The 16379-nt window shown below is 45.1% G+C and overlaps 1 protein-coding gene across 1 annotated transcript in view; it reads right to left on the reverse strand.

The window, feature by feature from the left end:
- Nucleotides 1–14353, reverse strand: part of NRCAM (neuronal cell adhesion molecule) — a 208803-nt gene extending 194450 nt beyond the window's left edge. Inside the window, exon 1 of the mRNA XM_066591753.1 lies at nt 14260–14353. The gene's annotated coding sequence lies outside the window, so the exon portion shown is untranslated. The remainder of the gene's footprint in view (nt 1–14259) is intronic.
- Nucleotides 14354–16379: the final 2026 nt, after the last annotated feature.

Here is a 16379-nt window from a genome sequence, read left to right on the forward strand (position 1 = left end):
AATTGATCAGTTATATGTCCCCCGAAATGATGGCATTTAAAAGCACAGCCCATTCTAAAAAAAAGCCCTCATACAGTTACATAGAAAGATGAAAACAGAAAGACAGAAGACAGAAAGACGAAAACATTATGGCTCATGGAATAGAAATTGTATGAGAAAAAAAGTGTTGGTCATTATGGCCTAAATAGGTCTGGTCATTAAGGGATTAAAGGAAATGTACTATTACTTACTCTGAATTAATTACTTAGGCCTCCTGTCCACAGGCGATATGTCACTGCGTTATCCATGGCGATAATCCAGCCGCAGGTAACGCAGTGAACGCTTTCCATAGACTTAACTATGAAAAACGCAGCCTGATGTCCACGAGCGGAGATCCTAGCAATTCTCCGCTCGCGGGATTCAAATTACAGCATGCTGCGATTTGCTACGATTCTTCGCGGTGAGCCTATCTGTTAGATAGGCTCATCGCAGAGACCTGTCAGTTCTTCCCCCTGCTCCCCTGCGGAAGAATATCAATATGTTGTATACGTACGTCATGGAATGCCTTAGCGTACATGTTGATTAACAGCAGGGCTCCCACTGTAACAGCCAAGATCAGAGAAACATCTGAACATAGCTGTGTAATCAATTACATATTAATATTGACCATGATTTCTAAGGTATCTAAGTCAATCCATGCCCCACAAGGTAATTGTGGGATGTTGGTGAGCTATCCTGACAGCCAGGGGCCTAACAAGGACCACGAAGTTTGCCATAAGCATCTGCCCATTAAGCCATGCTGGAAGCATACTATATATTCTAAAGCATTATGTAAGTGATCCAGCTTGGTTGTTGCTTCAAATTCCCTGGTGAGACAAAGAAAATCACTTTTACATGGCAGAATTCAAGAGCCATAACTGTTCGATTTTTCCATCAACATAGTTATGAAGACTTATTTTTCATGAAAAAGACGTATATTTGGAGGAGACCTATTATTAAATTTAGTTTTCTTTTTTTTGTCCAACTTGAAGCAGTGATTAAGCTTGATCACTTACATAACACTTTGGAATGCATAGTATCCTTCTGGCATGGGGGGCCTTTATTAGGCCTGTGGCTGCTATAATAAACTATCAGCACCCCTTAATTATGTTGTGAGATACTGATGGGCTGACAGAGGGCCACCACCCATGTAACATCATAGATGCCGAAGTCACTACAGACTGGCATCTAAGTGCTTAAATAACTGGGATTACTCTGCTCATGGTCATTACAGCTGGAGGTCATTTCACAATAAAATCATTTGTAGAAGTCCATTTCATTATTCAACTTAATTTAGCTTTTTTTCTATACTGCACGTTTTTATTGTACAAAAGTACTAAAAAATAAAAAAATACAAATTTGGTTTTGCCATACTGGAGCCAAACTATAAAGTTAATATGTTATTTAACACGCAGTTATGTTTATTTAACAACATTTTTGCTGTTCTGTATTCAACCCAGAAAAACTTTAGGGCTGGGTTCACACGGGGAGGAAATTCGCAAAAAACTCGCGGAATGTCTACAGCGGGACCACACGGACATTTCGCGAGATTTCCGCAGCAACAAGGCAGATTTAAAACCCTCTTGTCCGTCTGTATTCCGCTGCAGCCATCTCTCCCTATAGAGAGGAGAGAGCCCGCAATGGAAATGGCGATACAATTCACATTCTGCGGATTTGCATTCCACGCGGCATGTCACTTTCAGTGCAGCTTGGCCGCAACGGACTTTGCTGCTTAGTCTTTGGCTTAAGTTTGCTGGTGGAATTTTCGCGCAGAAAGTGTGCACAGAAATTCCGCTGCATTCCGCCCCGTGTGAACCCAGCCTAAAAAAGCTAATCAACAGCTTATCAATAAGTAATAAGAAAAAAATCTTGTCTCAGAAAAGTGAAGCTTTTGTAGAGCTATATCAACGGAAAAGTGAAAAGTTAAGGATGAAATAATTTTTGGGGTATTTTTATCTCCACTTTTCAATAGCCATAACTTTTTTATTATTCCGTTGATGAGGGCTTGTTTTTTGTGTGACTAAGGCTGCCTGCAGACGGTAGGGTCGGATCCCGCTGCGAGAATTCTTGCAGTGGGACCCGACCCGAGCCCCTGCAGGGACCAGTGCAGCCCTTACCTCTCCCGCGGCTCCGGCTCTTTGATGTGCGTTGAGCCGGGGCACCGGGAGAGACGAGACCCGCACAGAAATAGAGCATGACGCGATGTGTTTTCCGTGTATATTTTCACGCGGACGAATCGCGGCCGTCTGCATAGGATTGCGTTTTGCAATGCGTTTTGATCAAATTACATTGGCCCATCTACCAGCGTCCAGGTGACCAAGCTTTCAGATGGGTCCTAACGCTAATACCAGGTGGTATAATTTCAACGTGGGAAAGTCGGGTTCCAACCTCTCAGAATGCTCCTCTCTTGGGACTAAGCCTACAAATAAAACCAGGGAAGGTAGGATACCATTTAGATGTTCCAGTAGGAGACCAGAAGGTAAATGGGCGGCAGGTGTGCACGACCAAGTGAAGGCAGCCAAAACTTCACAATATTTGTAGGTATTTTAAATACCTTACTAGAGGCACCCCACATTGTTTAACAGCGCTAGCCACTGTTGAACTCCCTCGCCTTCTCTTTTTTAAATGGCTTGCATAGACTCCCATAGGAGTCTTTGGGGCACCCAGTATTTTTCTGTCAAAAGATAGAACAAGACCTATCTTTTGACACAATAGAAATTTCAGCGTTAAAATAGAGCGCCTATGTTCAGTCTTTTGATGCATGATTTTTTAGCTGCGTCAAAAATCGTTCGTCTGAAGGAACCCATAGGAAACGCCTAGAATGTGTCAAAATGGACTAGCCCTAATGTTGCCCATAAAGGTCTAAGTGATGGGAGAGGAGGAAGACAGTTGCTAGAAGAAAACAGAGGAAAACTCATACAGAGGTGTGGCTGTAGCTTACTTGAGGCTGTGCGGTGTTCACAGCTACACTGCTCAGTACTGCTGTATAATGTTCTTCATGCTGCTTCTCTGTATAACAGAGATATTGACAGAGGAGCAGGAACTCCTGTTCTCTGTGCGAGCTGTATATGGGAAACATTACAGCAGCTAGTTTCTACTCACCAACTCAGGGAAAACTGAGAATTTAGAGATGGAGCCTGCAGAGGGGAAAATTAATTGTTACGGCACTCTGACACCCGAGCGCCAGGTGGGGTGCCCTGAACTTCCCGCACCCCACTGTCCCTGCCTACTTGCCTCGGCCCTGGCTAATCCCAGGCGGACAACTGGACGGCGGTCCCTGCGCTGACTAGGGACCTGGCGACTGACAAGAGAAACTAACTGATGGGGGGACAGAGTGCCGACAGAGAGGCAGATGGAAAAGACCAACAGAACAAACAAAGCTACAGGCAGGCTGAAGGAAACTGACTGGCAAACTAGGGCTAGCTGAGGGTAGCTGCAGACAGACTAGCTAGTAGCAGACAGAACCAGGACAGACTGAGTAAAAGGCACACTAGAAAGAGACTGAGACAGACCTGACTAGAGGCTAACAGAACCAATAACTGGCAGTGAGCTCTGGTCACTGCCAGCCATATAAACGAAAAACTCTGCCCTAGGGGCGGAGAGTGGGAGGAGCCAGCTCTCCCACTGCTGCATAAGAAAGGTGGGTGAGTGCGGGCGGCACCCTACGGGCGGACACGCTCACGCCGCCGCACACCAGCCGCTCCAAGTCGCCGGGAGAGCCCAGACGTCAGGGCTTCAGGACGCCGGAGCCGACGCCGGGATGGCGCGCACTGACCGCGGGACCCTGCGCCGCCCTGCATGGTAACATTAATGATAAATGCAGGATACAAGTCATATAATGGTCCAAAATACAGCAACTCCTCATGTACACACAATGGTTTATTCTGAAAGGTCAGATACACTTTAACACAGCAGGAGGGTACATATAGTTCTGCCTAGGAAATCATGAACACTGTATCATCATTTACAAGCTTGCTGATGAAAACAACTCTAAACTGATTGAAGGTCGTACAAATGCTCCAGTCAACTAGGTGCACTAAACTAATCAAATCTGCAGGCAATGATGACATTTCCATCAGCTGGCTCAGAGGCATGTGTATATGGTTATCCAGGGGAGGATAGCTGCACCCTCATCAAATATTTACCGAGTTCAAAAGTGCTGTGCTTTCAACAAAATGTTTGAAGAACCTCCTGGAAAATATCTGCAAACAACCGTACATTCTCTTTGATGTCATCATATGCAGATGGGGGGTACATTTTGACACCTTTAGTTACATAATGTTGTTTTTTTGCTTTTTTCCTTACTTGAATGTACAGGAAAAGCAAACCAAACTTTGTCTTCAGGGCATTTGGAATTTTTCATGGGCATGGTGTTGAACAACCAGCTTTACAACAACAGCCCAGTCTGTGTGGCTTAGTACATTCAGCTTCAAAATCCTGTCAATTGGTATACAAGCTGGTACACCTCGTCTTTCCAAAAATGCATTTTTTAGGTGATTTCCATATGTGTATAGGAGGATTTTTTTTATCTCCATTGTCATGGGCCCAAACTTTTTTTTTGTGGAACAAAGACAATGCAGGTTATTATATAAAGAATATAAGATATACTGTAAAGGATGGTGGTGGCAGAATTATGCTCTGCATACGCTTCTAGGTATTCTAGGTAGAAGATAAGGAAAAATTCTGAAAACTATGTATTTTGTCAAAAAATATGCTGTCCTCTGTCATAAATTGTAGATCAAGTGCAGATACAGTGTAGTCCTTTGTCATAACATGTAGATGAAGATGAATTATACCTTTGGTAAGGCACAATGACAGAAAACTCAAGGAACAGCTTCCGAAAAAAGCCTCATGTGTTCATGAGTTTATTCAAAGCATAGACCTCAATCATATAGAAGTGCCCAACAGTGTACACTAACACTCCGGCTGCCCCTAGTATATGGAGCTCGCTTTACAATATTTGTAGTTCAATGTTACACGTTGAGGTGCGGCTTTTTGTTTTTGTTTCACTTTTCTGTGTTGTCCTTGATAAAGTCTCACAGAAGTAACTTATAGCCTGCAGCTCATGGGTCTAAAAGGGTTCCTTCACAAGGGATGGAATATTCCACAGGATGCTAATGAATATTACACTGTCAAAATCCCCTCCAAAATCCACTAAATGCAGATTTATGGCTTAAACAGACTAGCGCATAGTCAAATACGCTCGCCACTACGGAGCTTATTTGGGAATGAACAAGTCAAAAGTCTTCATTTTTTACAGTTTAAATGTGTGCAAAAAGATAAAAAGCAGAAAGATTAAAAAAAAATGCTAGAAAGAAAGGGCGAAACACGCTCGTGAGAACAAATCCATCTAAATCAATGGCTTTGCCGTGTTTTGTGCTCACAAACAGTTCCACAAACATGTTTGTCTATTTAAGCCCTTTGATGCGGAATTGCAAGCAGAATTCCACCATTTTCAATTTAACCTCAAAATCCATATAAAAGCGCATCTGAAAGAACCATTGTTTCACTATGTAGTGTTCACATGTCCGACTTTTACAGGCGCAACATTCACCTGCAAAAGATAGGACATGCGCGCAGCACTTAAAATATCCCCGAAGGGAGTCCCCTCATGATTGAACGCTGTGACAGCACTGCCATAGTGTTTAGTGATGATGGGACTCCCCGTGGGGACAAAAAAATCCCCTGCCACAGCTATGGCAGAGGATCGCAATGTTCTCTCATTACTTTTAATGGGCTCGGTGCTGCAGCCGCCCCATTGAAAGCAATAGGATGCAGGCAACCCCCACAGTGATTTTGGGGGGAAGGACTTGAAATACAAGCCATTCCCTGAAAATCATCCCTAGCTGGTGTGAAAAAAAAATATATAATATATATACACACAGACACACACGTCACTTTCTGCTGCTGTCGGGGCTCCGACGCGTCTTCTTGTTCAGTCCCCAACACTGTTATGAAGCACTTTTTGCTGTCCGGGGATTTAAAAGTGCTGGGTCTGATTCTCTGAGCATTCAGCCAGTCACAGGCAGTGCTTAGCCATTCATTGAATGACAACTGAACGCCGCTTGTGATTGGTCACAGCGCTCAGCTAATCAGAGGCAGCGCTCAGCCATTCATTGAATTCAATTCAGCGGTGGCAGAGGATCGCGAACTTCTCCATATGTCTTCAATGGGCATGGAACTACAGTCCCGCACATTTTTAACATGTGTGGAGTGCTTTTTTTTTCGCACATAGGTGCGGGGGAAAAAAACGCTTGTCTGACTGAGCCCTAAGCAGCAGCTCCAATTGTATCTTTCTTGCACACATACTTCTGAGGGCTTAAACAGACGGCCATGTTTTTGCCACATTTTGCAAGTGTGAAAATCCCACCCACAAAAGATGATGAAGCAAAACCATTGATTTCAATTGTTTCGTTTTCACTAGCGTGATTCTCACATATTACTATGTGTGAGAAAACATGGGCGTCGTCCTCACTATTGCAAGAAGAGATAGGGCAGGGCCTAATTTTCTGAATTTTCTGCTTTTTTTTAATAGTGTGAAGTTTAAACAGTTGAAAATAAAAAAAGACTTTGGACTAGTTCATGTGAAAATATGCTCCGTAGGGGCAAGCTTATTTGCACATATGCTCGTCTGAAGAAGCCCTGATATATGAGCCCAAAACGTAAGAGGTCCACAACCTCTTAGGTCATCTTGTCACTTTTTTCTCAGCATATCCAACCATCAGATCCACTACCACACCGCTCTTTTCCATTATCATTGAACTGTTTCTGAAGAATACTAGTACAATCTCCAAGCTGTTGATGGACTTTATATAGAAATAAAGTAATAATATTAACTAACTGATACGTAATGTATAAAGTTTATCTTGAATCATTGCTTGACAAAGAGCTTGAACATTGTACCAGTATTTCTGCAGGTTCAGCATACAAGAACCTATTGGCTGTGTCTCTTCTTGCAGCCATCTATACCATATCTGCTTCCATGGTGACACAGCAGTAAGCTTACCTGTATTCTGTTCCCAGTTAATACAATCCCTAACCTAGAACAGGTAGAGCCCCAGGAGGGTTGTGTAAGATTACTTCATTTATGTGTCAGGTGGAGTATTATGTGAAATGTATAGGGAAGCTCCAGAAAGATTGTTAATAGAGATGAGCGAACGTACTCGGTAAGGGCGATTTCGCAATCGAGCACCGCGATTTTTGAGTACTTCACTACTCGGGTGAAAAGTCCTCGGGTGCGCCGGGGGGCGGGGGGGGGGGCGCGGCGGAGCGGGGGGTAGCAGCGGGGAACAGGGGGGAGCCCTCTCTCTCTCCCACTCCCCTCTGCAACCCCCCGCTCACCCCCGGCGCACCCGAGTACTTTTCACCCGAGTAGTGAAGTACTCGAAAATCGCGGTGCTCGATTGCGAAATCGCCCTTACCGAGTACATTCGCTCATCTCTAATTGTTAACAACCTGCCTTCCATCTACCAGAAAATATACGGTACACCAATGCCAAGCTCTTAAGCATGTGAGTGGAGTGATTGTCAGTCAACAGCCGGGCATTCTGACATGCACTTGAGATGGTTAATGCAAGACTAGATAGTGGAATTCATTGAAATGATGCCTCAACTGATCCAAATATAATTTTCCATTAAGACAATAAACACCAAATACCCTTTGCTACAGACTGTGCTGTCAGTCTCCTCACCACTAAGAGAGGTCTGACTGGTAACAGATCTCATTATGCAGATGCATACCTGACACAGTACATTTACAGTAGTCAATATAAGATGTCTTCATCAGACTGCCTCCAATACACTTGTGACACAGCCTCAGACTGTCTCTTCCAGCAAACAGTTCAACTTCTCTTTGCTCTCTTAAAAGGGTTGTCTGGTTACTTTTTAAAAGTTTAATGGCTGTGAGAAAATAACAAATACAACAGTAGTCACCCATCCTCGGCCCGGTTTCTGTTGACAGCAGACGTTAGTTGACCACTGCCTGTCAATCAGAGGCTGCAGCATCACCATGCAGAACTCCTGGCATCATGGTGCCCGGGATGTGAGCGCTGATGCCAGGAGAACAGGCAGTGATGCTGCAGCCTCTGATTGACAGGCAGTCAGTGGTCACCTGACTTCCACTGTCAACAGGGACCGGGGCCAACATTCGGGCTGCAGCACTGAATCGCCGAGGCCGAAGACGGTTAATGCTATATTTGTATTTTCACAGCTGCACCTGTCATTACATGTTTAAAGAGTAACTAGACAACCCCTTTAATAATCATCCCGACAGTAGCACCATGTACCATTACTATCACATAGCTTATCTTTGCTCGCTGGCAGTGAATGGTTACATCCAGAGACTATAAATCCTTCCCAGCCTAATACTTTTCACAAGTGAGAAGAAGATACAATTGTATGTAGCCTAGGCAATCCTCTGTGAGATAAGTAGCCTGGGCTTCAGGCTGATACATTTTCAGTACACTGATACATTTTTAGAAAACTTTCACAACGGGGGAGAGATCTGTGCTGCTGCTGATGTATTGGGCTCAGACATATTGCATAGAATGGATACAATTGTATCCACCTCTCAGCTATGAGAACTATTAGGACCTCACTGTTTTTTTCAAACTCTGGAAGAATTTTTTCATCCTACTGATAGTAAATAGCTTGCAAAAGTTGAGGATTTAAAGCGACCCTCCAGTTATGGGACAAAAATCGATTAAGGGACTAAAAGGACAAAGTTATATTAGCTGGTGTCCTTTTTTCTCCTCACTCTATCATGGATCCACCTGTTCATGAAGTCCCTCTGCGGTGTTCCAAGATGACCACGTCACTTCTTAGACTACCCGATTCCCAAATGAGCACATCAGTAGTCTATGATATTACACTTTGCTCTGATTGGCCACCACTGTTCACATGAGCAGCTCTGGCCAAAGCAAAATCAGCATGCATTGTGACTACTGATGTACAGAATTGACACTGTGGCCACATTGGGACACCGCAGAAGGGTCCCAGGGACAGAATTTTCACCAGAAAAACAATGGTAAGCTTCATTTTAATATAACTTTATTTGTTATCATGTTAACACAGTGATCTTTCTTCATTACAGTCAATGTGAATGATGGTGTTATCTCAAGCAGAGTGTAAATAGTAGCCATTCAGTATTGAACGGCCGCTATGTTAAGTCAATGGAGAGGGGTGGGGAAGCGTGAGGAGAGAAATCTCCTGCAGCCTCCCCACCCCCCGGCAGGCCACTCTGTGAGCGAGCCAGCGATACTAGCTCCCGTGCAACAGCACTGGAGCAAGTGTATGCGGGGACGAGTGTTGGGTATCATTTGCCCGACATTTGGCCCATCTAAATGGGCCTTTACAGTGTTTTACTATGTTAATGGAATCACATCTATATTGATCACTACTTTTCTATACTGTAATGCATTCTTTGCATTTCCTTCTACTTTCTGTGTGCTGTGTATGAGAGACATAGCAGCCAGTCTCCATCTACCAGCTCAGGGAAAACTGAGAATAAAGAGATACAGTCTGCATAGGGGAAAACTGGCAAAAAATGCTACATTCAAGTCATAATGGCTAGAAATATTATTATTCCTCATGTCCACAACATGGCAGCTTATTCTGAAATAACATTTGAAAAAAGTCATCTGATACAACTGGTATGCTTTAAAGGGGTATTCACATCTCAGAATTTTATAGCATAGCCACAGGGTATGCAATAGAAGTCAGACAGGTGTGACACACATCTACAGTATCTCTAGTTGTGGCCACCACCACTGACTTTACTTTACGAGGTGAGGTGGCCAGGGGTGGCCAGGATTCTAGAAACAGCCAAGCAAGATTTGCTAGGCTGTTTCCACAACTACCATAGAAATCATTGAGAGTTACCCAATGATAGACGTAAGTTTTTGAATTAAAGGGAAAAATCTGTATATACAGTAGGTGCAGTTGACCCCATATACTGTCATACCCGACTAGATAGACATTTAGATAACAAATACCAAAATGGTTAGAAAATGTTGGGGGGTATAAGGCGTGACCTTTAGATGTTTATAATTACATGAGATCGAGATTTGCCAAGCTTCTCTGTTTATTTATAAAACCAGCATATATATATACGCGTTTCGAGGTCAGCAGATCTCTTCCTCAGTACTTGCTGGCAACACGCATCTGAATGCTGACGGGTGTGTCTGTGAGAAGATTCGAGATGGACAAACGGTCATTGCTGCAACTAGCAATGAATTACTAAGATCAAGTAAGCTCAACAATAAAAATATAATGGAAAACCCCAGGTTATTAGTATACCATGTCTCCACCGGGAATATGGGTGGAGACATGGGTTGGCCGGGGTGACTTTACAAGGTATGCCCACAGCTGCTGATTAGCTGGCCGGACACATGCCTTCACAAGTCCGCAGCATCCTGACCTTTCTACTGTGAGGAGCCCTGTGAGGAGGACATGTCTCCCGCAGTGAGGAGGTACTCAGGGCCGGAAGCTGCAGTCATCGCCCTTCTTCATCCCGCTGGCAGCACCCCTCTTCCTATGCCCTATTAGAGCATTTGGATATAATATAGTGAGGTCGCCGTCATCAGCATCTGAATAGACGCTGATGATATTAAAAGTTGTGCCAGTTACAAAATCCAGTTATAACACATCTGACAAACTCAGCTGTAGAAAAGAAAAACAGTATGATTCTATATAGAATGAATGAAACTATATCAATTGTTTATGCTATGAAAAGTCAACCGTATTAGAAATGTCTTATTTTACAGGGGTTTTGGGGGCAATTTCTATAGATAAGTCATCAATGGTTGATCGACTGGGGTCCACCACTCAGGACTCTGACTGATGAGCTGTTTTAGGGGGCCTGTTGTCAGCACCAAAACATGGTGTAAGGAATGGAAGCAGATAGCTCTGACCCCTGTGTAGTGGCTGGCCCTGGTAATTGCAGGTGGAGCTCTCAGTGATTATAATATGTGCGCCTGCAATTACCAGCAGATACATACCGTAAGCTATAGTAGGCACCGAAGCCAAATAAAGTGTACTAGATGCTCAATGGTTAACATGCATACAGAAGACGTTACTGTAGAAAAAGTGTATGCATGAAGTAAACATATCACTATAATAATAATAAACAAGATTAAATAAATATTACCAAAGTTTATTGAAACACACTACAAACAATCTAAAAACACTTCAAAAGTTCCAATAATTGGGAACATGTTAAGGAACAAGGCCATATACACCAGATTACAGAATATCTTTACTAATAGAGATACAAACAGCACTGTAAATATCAGATACTGAAATCATCATACCTTGCCCTCAGTACTAGTGGTGTGAACAGGTCCAATCCCCATGTATTACACAAGTACTGTACCAGTATACATACAAAGCCTAGAAAGGTAAATCAGCATGAGGGCTTAAACAGATGAGCGCATATGCAAAAACAATCCCCGCTATGGAGCACATTTGCACATGAACAATACTAAATTATTTTTTCTTACCGCTTACATTTTGCGCTACCACATCCGCAAAACCTGACGAAATCACGTTTGTCTGTTTAAGCCCTGTTTATGGCTATTTCTCACAATCTGAGGCAAAAATAGTGCAGAGTTCAATAGATACAATAATAAATAAGAAGCAAAGAGGTTACATCAAGATATCCATGGCCCAACATGTATCGCCACCATTGGCGGCCTTCTCAAGGCCAAGAGGCAATTCCATGTGTATTTCATGCATAGACTTCTTTTACAGTAATGTGCAATTACCAGCACCGACCACTACACTGGGGTCAGAGCTGTTTGCTTCTGCTCCATATAATGTGGTATTTGGATGCCCAAACAGCTGATCAGCGCTGGTCCCAAGTGGCGGACCCCAGCCTATCAACGTTTGCTGGTCTATCCACAAAATGGTTCATTAATAGAGAGAGGTAAAATATACAGGTGCACATGTACCACGCTCCATAACATGGATAATACAAGTTCCCCCGAGGAACTGTCAATTGCAATACGCGCCATATTTATATATGAATTTATGCTAATTTACAGATGTCATGTGTCGTTAGAAAGGGGTGTGATTAGCTGTCGCTGTCACATGTATCATCTCACTGCTCACTTTTGAAGGCTTTACCTCAATACTTGCTTTCATTTAAAGAAGTTGTTTGAGTTGTATTTTCTCTGTCAAACCCTGTTCTCCATGCACTAACATAACAAATAAGCCTATACTCACCTCTCCCTACTGCGCCCGCACTACCACTTTAGGTCTCCCCGGTGATGTCACATTTACAGCCTGCCCCAGTCTGTTTACGAGACGTTACAGACGTTGCAGCCAATCACAGCGCTTGATCACTGAGCTGTCATTGGCTGCAGCAGCTGTGACGTCCCATAAACTGGGCGGGGCTACAGCCTGTAAACAAAGGAGTGAAAGCGGAGCAGGACACAGCGGGGAGAGGTGAATATATGACTATTTCTTATATTAGAGTATATGGGGAACTGACAACCCCTTTAAGTGATTTTTGTTACATGTAATTCAACATATTTATAAAAAGTGCTACCCTATTTCTTTGCAGTGACAAATGCCAGGCTGCCCCAGAGGTACAGCGGGCATCAGATCCTGGAGGTATTGTCAGCAGGTAGATCAACTGACAAGGAAATCAACACTTGACTTCATATAGGAGTATGGAGACCTCCTGCCTCCTGCCCTTGATGTGTATGGAGTAGTATATAGTCCTCTATTCATTAACATACACAGCGCCATTACCAGCCAGGCCTTGGCATCCCTCGGGCAGTAAGTGACACCCTTTAAAAAGCCATAAACTAAAGGGCAAACAGTAATAAGCAGCAATACTGATATTTGTAAGCAGCGGCAGCAATCTTTATGGCGAAGTCTTTGTGGCTCCATATTTTGTCCGTCATAACTTAAAAGGGAGCCTTTTTTGGAGCTCCAGGAAACAAGCAGCGGTCCTGAATGTAACCATATAGTCCTCAGTACATAAGAAGCGCAGCAGCCGAGTCCTAAAATAGCAGTATAAGTTGTACAAACGCATAGGAGTTTATTCACGCAAGCGATTTTCATATCATGTGTGCTGTCCGCTTTTGCAACCGATAGCACACTGACCCATTATATTAATTGGCGTATAATGGCGTGCTTTTTTTTCATAGACTGTAACAAAAATGCAGATTATCCCATTCTGGTCCAACTTCTCGGTTACCCAATCAATGGGTGTGCAAAAATTTGAAAAATGACGGGTGCACGGAGGACATCCACGTGCCCTCTGTTTTTTGCTAAACATTGCTAAGTAATTTCCAAAAAAAAATTGGGCCTTCTTCCATTTTCTTTTGCGCACAAGAAAAAAATGTAAGACACGGATATAAATACCGGGCATACGGATGTCACATGGGCGTACGCATGCATTCAGGTCGGTCCGTTTTTCACTACCAAAAATCGGAGACGCCCGTTTGAGCAGGGCCGCAGGCTTGGTTCTAAAAGCTGGAAAGGTCTAAAAAAATCCAACTCACCCTTCAATATAATACATCCGTCTTCTGTACAACCACAGAGGACGAGTGACCGCCTCGGCTCTGCTACATCTGCACTTTAGTGATTCCTTGGATGGCATTACTTTCCCCAGCAGGTGCCCGTCAGAATCTACCCCTGATGCCCACACACTACATGGCAGCCCGGGGCAATAATTCATCACCGAGCTGCCACTCGCATCTGGGTTCTCATTGGTCAGTTAATATTTATTGGAAAATGTGGGGAAAGCAGCTGGTACGGGGTGCCTGGCACGGTCTGGGCATGGGTAAGTGTAATGCCTAGCAGACAGGCCGGATGGCAGACAGTATTGAATGCATATTGAGGAGCTGCTGCCAGCAGACCGTCCCTAATGCCAGTCAATACCCCCTCAGGAAATCTCTCATCAGGGCAGGCATCGATCAGAGAGAATTAATGTGCACAGCGGGCACCGACATCGGGGCACGTCCATTACTCAACTTCCTATGGGCATTTTGTAAGGGCATCAATGAGGAGTATTATGGGGTCACCGCGGGCACTGCCAGCACAGGAGCTGTCATTAAACTTCCAGGTCCCTGATGTGGGCGTCAGAGAGGTGGCAGACGTGACCACAGCAATAACTCACAGCTTAGCAGAATTAAAGCGATTACTGCAAAATGCATCTGTTGCCTTGCAGCACATCGGTCCCGGGGGAGAGCTGCAGCGCTGGCTGCTCAGCCCCTACCCACAGACATCTTACCTGCACTGCTGCCTCCTGGACGAGAAGATGCTGCTGGGTGTAGATGCTGCTCTGTCCTCCTCAGCTCCCTCCGCCGCCTCTGCAGCCTCAGCTCAGACCAGCGGCATCTCCAGCGCGCTCCCGACGCCCGGCTCCTCTACACGCGAACGCGGCCTCAGTCAGGCTCGTCCCCCCGTGCGCGCGCACGCTCCCCACACATGTGCGCGCTCCGGGCATCGTACAGCCGGCACCTGAGGGAGAGCGCGGGAAGCGCCGCTGTGTGCGCGCCGCTCACCTCACGTGTAGTCCTGGGCACTAGTTACTAGTTGTAGGCGGTGTGTGTGGGACCTGCTGGGGGGAGATTTCACGTATCACTCTCAGGGCTTATTCAGACAATCGTATGCGCAACTACGCTAACCGCAGCGCAAGGTATTTGCTCATGAACGAGGTTGGTAGAGGTAGAATAGCGCGCGTCTGAGCGTACTGCTGTACTGTATCCGCACGCAGGGCCAGGTCACATGTCCTTCCATGGATCAAAAGGCTATTTAAGGCGGCTTCACACCGCCGTACGTGCAGCTACGCTCGCCGGTAGGGAGCGTAGTTGGGAATGAACATTTTTTTTTTCTCCAGCCATTCAAACTTAGCGCCACAGGGTGAAAAATACAGCGGAAAGATGGGCCTTGCCCTATTTTTTCCACACATAGTTAAAGGGGTTGTCCCGCGAAACAAAGTGGGGTTATATACTTCTGTATGGCCATATTAATGCACTTTGTAATGTACATCGTGCATTAATTATGAGCCATACAGAAGTTATTCACTTAGCTGTTCCGTTGCTGGCGTCCTCGTCTCCATGGTGCCGTCTAATTTCAGCGTCTAATCGCCCGATTAGACGCGCTTGCGCAGTCCGGTCTCCCTGGTGAATGGGGCCGCTCGTGCCGGAGAGCTGGTCCTCGTAGCTCCGCCCCATCACGTGTGCCGATTCCAGCCAATCAGGAGGCTGGAATCGGCAATGGACCGCACAGAGCCCACGGTGCACCATGGGAGAAGACCCGCGGTGCATCGTGGGTGAAGATCCCGGCGGCCATCTTCACCAGGTAACTAAGAAGTCACCGGAGCGCGGGGATTCGGGTAAGTACTATCCGTTTTTTTTTTTTTTAAACCCCTACATCGGGTTTGTCTCGTGCCGAACGGGGGGGGGCTATTGAAAAAAAAAAAACCAGTTTCAGCGCGGGACAACCCCTTTAATACTACGTGCAGAGAAGATAAGGCGAGTCTTGGCCGCACTATTAACGGACGAGAATCCCACTAGTCAAAGCGAAACCATTGAAATTAGTGGTTGAAACCACAAAATCAACGTTTGGTCTTGTCCTGTTATGCAGATGAGGTTATCACAGCCGCATGATGGGACTAAAGCACAATCAATGTGAGGAAGCCCTGAGCCAAACGAGGTCCAAATGTCTTCTTTTATGTGCGGTTTTGCGGTGTTTCGCGAATCCCCAGGTGACTTTGCGCACATCCCGCAGACTTCTATGGGCACCTCTGCTGTGTAAAACGCAGAAAGATAGAGCAGGTCCCACTTTTTTCAGCGTGCAAGGAACGCTGATGAGAACGGCCAAGCACATCCGCCGGCCGAGGAAAGAAGATCCGGCCGCGAAGAAGAGAAGACACGCACGGACCCCTGCGGGTAAGTTTATTCTTCTTTTCAGCCCTCATGTCCGCGGGGCAGGAGGGACCCGCTACAGATTCTCCATGGAGAATCCGTAGCAGGCCTGATTTTCCCCGTTGACATGAGGCCTTAAGCATTTTTTGGTAGCATAAATATGCTGCATATTAATGGACTGAGGGCGGTTTCAGACGAGCGTAGGCGCAACTACATTTGCCAGCAAGGAGCATAGTTGTGCCTGAACGAGCAGAATTTCTTCCCCTTCGCTGGCTTAGCAAATTCTGCGCCAGAGCGCAGGGGTTTGAAGAAGGCCGCGGGAAGGTAGGCATATCCTATCTGTTCTCAGCCGTACAATTAATGGCCGAGAAATGAGTGAAAAGAAAAATCATTAAAAACCTATTTAACCCCTTAACGACGGCCCCATCGGGAAACTACGTCCTCAGAAAGTGGGCTTTAATCCTAGAGGATGTAGTTTTAT

The sequence above is a fragment of the Eleutherodactylus coqui genome, chromosome 2, assembly GCF_035609145.1.
Source record: "Eleutherodactylus coqui strain aEleCoq1 chromosome 2, aEleCoq1.hap1, whole genome shotgun sequence".
Taxonomy (NCBI): Eukaryota; Metazoa; Chordata; class Amphibia; order Anura; family Eleutherodactylidae; genus Eleutherodactylus; species Eleutherodactylus coqui.